Genomic DNA, 5,139 nt, shown 5'->3' on the forward strand with positions numbered 1-5,139 from the left:
ATTCTGTCCCTAAATTTTGAAAGTTCATTACAATATGATACACAATGACAAAATGTAGGAGACTTTGGTTCGTTGCATAGCTTACATGAAGCATTATTGCCATGGCCAGTACCCAAAAAGACTGATATCCTAACTTAAACCTCAATATAGGAAAAGTTTTTCCTTATGTGACACGATATTTCCAGATATATACAAATAGTGCCTCACGCTATTACTGCCGCTTGCTAAAACCCTTTCTGCATTTCAGTTTCCCATACATTTTTCCGACGTCTCATATCTCTCTTTATTATACCAAAACTTACAACACTAATAATATCGATAAAAGTTTTTCACGTTGCATTTTTGTCAGGAATTTGTCAGGAGCCTCATTTAGCTCTATATCTTTATGAGAAGGTACCCAGTAAAATTTAACATAAAAACCATTTTGCTCTAGTTCATATGGTGCACCAACTCAGCATTGGAAGGATCCTTATAATTCAGTGCAACTCAGTGCAAGTGACACTGCTGCATCGTGCTTGGGGCAGATAAGGAAAGGAAACGGCATGTACAAGGTCCAGAGATAAAAGGATTGTAACTTGTTCCACCAAAAATGACTCCAATTTTCTTGCACTTGGAATATTAGATTATCCTGTTTCACGACGAATCTGCAAAGAATCATGCTTCTTCTATGCTAAATACTGCACGGCCGTTGGATACTTACAAAGAATCACATATTCATGTTAATTACACTTTAGAAGTCGTTTATAGGTTGATAGCATGTATTATCAAGACAACGACCTTGAATTTTTCCAAGTTATTCATCTTGATATATGAGAAGAGAGAGAGAGAGAGAGAGAGAGAGAGAGAGAGAGAGAGAGAGAGATTTTACACAACAAATTTGGTCTCCTAAAATGTCACAAAAATATAAAATAAACACTTGTATAAACAGTTAACCAGTTTTAAATGACAAAGAACAAATAACTCTGCCCTGATTTTGCAGACGGAACATCTGCAGAGAAATGAAAGTAGTATACATTGCGTCTTCCAATCAACGTAACATATTGACCATAAAGTACTGGCATTCTTTTTCAGTGTAAAGGACCACACGACGGGCAACCTGTTGCTCTTCTACAGTATAACGCAAAGCCGGAGCAGGAAGAGAATGCCCAGCTTTGGCAGCTGAAGGAAAGAAACAGTCAACTGAACGGTGCGGCCCGATGATTATTGATTTCCGAAGAGTAAATGCAAATTGTTATGAGCCACCTTATAATAGTGAGAAGAGCCATCCTCCAGCGGAAAAGAAGAGGATTGAGAAATGAGATAAGGGTGAGATTATTAATCAATCCCAACAAGGGGAAGACAGAAGATGAAGTATACCAAACATGAGTTAAAAGCTTGAACTATGTGATGAGCTCTCAAAGTTGTATTCAAACTAATCCATAAATTGATTGGAAAAGGAGAAAGAAATATAAACTGTGTTTTGGAGACATATCTGACTAAGATACTGGACCCCATTCAGGTTCGTTCAGCCAAATAAATCCGAGATGGAATGCATTCAGCAGGAGAAGATTGGGAGAATGAAAAAGATGCATGCAGGAAGGGTCTGAGTGGTCAGCAAACGTATCATAGGGAAAGAGGTAGAATGAATAACGTTACTGATCAAGAGGAGAAAAAGAAAAGTGAAAGAACAAGACGCTGATGAACACCATTACAGATGGTTAAAGGAACAGGTATTCTGTATTCGACAGCAGCATGTAAAAAGCTGTTAGACAGTAAGCTGAAAAAATATTCTAGGGGAAAGAAGTGAAGCCTTACGCCGGAAATTTGGCTAATAGAGTCTTATAGACGCTATTACATGTTTTACTATAAGAGAACTTGGTCAAATGTTAGTGGGACAGGAAAGGAAGTCAATAGATTTTCCTTTACAGGAGCCACATTGGTAATGCAGTGGAAAATGGATGAATTCAAGTGTTTAAAAAAGTGAGAGTTGAGAAATGTCTAAAATACCTTAGCGATACTAAAGTCCAAACATGCCACAGAAATTTTATTGGTTGGATGGTTCGCCGCAACAGATGTTTCGTCTAACAGGTATTTTGCTGAACGGCTGAACCAGTGATTCGATTTGTTGGAATGAATGAAGAGGAACAGATGAAACAACGTTCAGCAACTAGGTACCTCTTTTGTCATAAGGATATGCACTGTTTTTGATGGATTTGATGGCCATTTTCAAGACCATTTTCACTCTGAAAGACATTACTGCTATAATTTTTGCCGTGTAAATTTCCTCATTATCCAATTTACCAGTGATACCTTCCAAAATCTTGTATTCCGTGCCACGAATACTACGGCAGATCGTGTTTCATCTGTGTATACTTGGAAATATACTGCTGTGGTAAAGCATATTGTCAATGTTTCCGCTAAGAGTAACACTCAGCCATTCAAATCTGTGTTGCCCATTGGGAAAAACTGAGAAGGAACCAATTCAATTGTAGCTAACCTTATAAAAAAAAACTTTAACTTGAATTTGCCTGTGATGGTCCAGGTCATCAAGAAGCAGTGGAAGAAAATCTACCAGAAACTTGAATATTTTCTCTTTGGGTTGTAATGTGTTGAATGTACAAGGAGCTTCACTGTGAGTCGCTGCTTTAACATTGGAAAGAGAACAGTAATACAAGATGATGATAATTTTAATATACTGTAACTCGTAATAAAATAAACTCCTGTACTCGTGGTCTATTGATCTGATGAAGAGGCCGAATACCCATTCGGTGAAATATCTGTCAATGAAACACCCATTTGATAAAATGCTCTTCCTGTGGACTATTCGCCAGTGAACCAGCTGCTCAGAACTTCTGTCGGTAAAATTTCTATTCACTAAATGGAACCAAGGCACAAAATAAAAGTCAAGGGAATAGGATGGTAGGATGGTAGTTGTAGGGATAAAAGTGTGCATTTGCTGAACCAGTACCAAAAAAAAGATAACTCCGGGATTTAACATTGTAGCAAAGATCACCAAAACACAGGAACCAAATTACCCACAAATTCCTTAGGGTGTCGTACAATAATACCATGCAAGATCTGCAGATCTTTAAAGTTGTAGGAACCCTATGGAGCATAAAATGGAAAGGGTAGAACCTGAGGATAAGAAGTATTGGAATTACCATAAGAAGATATAGCTGAAGAATTACCGCTGATGAGTGTGTCCTTTTTACTAGGAAAAAGCTTTGTAATAATCATGATATAAGAGAGGAGTAACTTAGACTTGCAGAACTTAATGAAAACTTTACTGACAAAGAACGCGATTCTTTTTATTATGTAAAATAAGACTGCCAGTTATCTTCTTTGTATAGGAAAATTTTCCTTTGAGTACAATGGTAAATGTAAAAGATGCATTCACTTCGGAAAAACCTTTCCATCGGCAACTTTTTTTCTGAAATCTGTTGTTACCTATGGAATGACTTCCCTGTGGCGTAATTTCTTAATCTCCGTAACGTTCTTGCTCATGATACCCCACAATCTTTAGTACTGACCTGCTTGTTTTCACTCACCCACTCACTTTCTTCTTGATTAGTCTATCAAAGCTCCTCTATACGTGCATAATCTCCTCAGTCACGCATTGCGCCCAGATGTTTGTATGTGAAGTTGAATCAAATGACGATAAATGGAAACCTGAAGATGAAGCAATGAATGTTAATACGGACGGTGGAGTGGAAGGGATTTATTTTTATTGGCATTATTTGGGGACGGAAAGATAAAAGAAAAGAGAGCCACGGTAAAGGTGAAGCAAGGGAGGTCGTACAGGGTGTGTGCTCTAGTCGAGGAAGAGCCTTGGATTGTCTGCGGAAGACGGGGTTGGAAAGTATGAAGGATTCTTAAGCAAACTTACTCTTATGAAAATCATGCATGAAAACTGAGTAGGAACGAAAGAAACAATAAAAAAATGCACCGAAGTTTCTTCGGCGCAATCGAGTTTTCTGTACAGCCTATAATGCAGCATGAGCCGCGGCCCATGAAACTTTCAGCCACGGCTCGGTGGTGGCTTGTCCTATAGCGTTGCCAGACGCACTATCGTGGCTAACTTTAACCTTAAATAAAATAAAAACTACTGAGGCTAGAAGGCTGCAATTTGTTAAGTTTGATGATTGGAGGGTGGATGATCAACATACCAATTTGCAGCCCTCTAGCATCAGTAGTTTTTAAGATCTGAGAGCGGACAGAAAAGTGCGTCTACTTAGAGGTGGATGGAGAGTCGTGTGCAGGAAGTTCGACATGCTGCAGATGAGCCTCGTGTGTTCGTATATGAAGTGGCTGATGTTATGGAAGGTTTCTGCGTGGAGGTTCATCCATGATTCAGTAGTTCGAGTATGAATATGGCACTGTAAGTTGTGCTGTTTTTTTCTCTTGTGAATTGTATTCTGTGGTCACATAAGGAGATAAAGTCCTTTTTTATTTACTTTCTTCTATACCTAAATCAGGTGAGTTATGGTAATAATAGCGCATACATAAAAGGTGGGGTGGGAAGGGTATAAGACCCGAAGACAGGAACGACCTGCGATATGCAATTACAGTTACCCTTGGCATAACGGCGCTACCACCACGGCCCTTTCCGCTTACTTATTCCTCCCACTACTCCTAGCCCTAACGTACTTTTTATTGAACAGACCGCATGCTCTTTCTAATCGTTCATTCATTATTGCTAAATATGACCTTGATCTCATCTTTCTACGCGTCTGGGGTCACTGCAGAAAACTTAAATTTCGTTTCCTTCTTAATCCACCTCAAATCTTCAGTTGAAATGTTAAAAGTAAAGATCAATGGGGTCGGAAGAATAGGAAGTAAGATACGTCTGGACACATTCTGTCTTCTGCGATGATTAATTCACATTTCCCTAGCTAATACGAGTCAGGCTTCCGTAATGCAGGCATAGCGACGAGATGACTGGCGTGCTCATCAGTCTACAATTCCACTCTGCAAGGAGACGAAGCTTCCGGGAGGTGAAGGTAAAATTAAAGATTTGACTTTTGTGATAATATCCTGTTCGTTTTAGAATTCTTTGTTCAGTTTTGCTCTTATGGAAAATTCTTTTTAATTAACTGCATGATTGTGACTGGCTTAACATTTTTACAGCTATCTCTTCAACAGCGAATTTTTATCAGCAGC

Source organism: Macrobrachium rosenbergii, chromosome 8, assembly GCF_040412425.1.
Source record: "Macrobrachium rosenbergii isolate ZJJX-2024 chromosome 8, ASM4041242v1, whole genome shotgun sequence".
Classification (NCBI taxonomy): Eukaryota; Metazoa; Arthropoda; class Malacostraca; order Decapoda; family Palaemonidae; genus Macrobrachium; species Macrobrachium rosenbergii.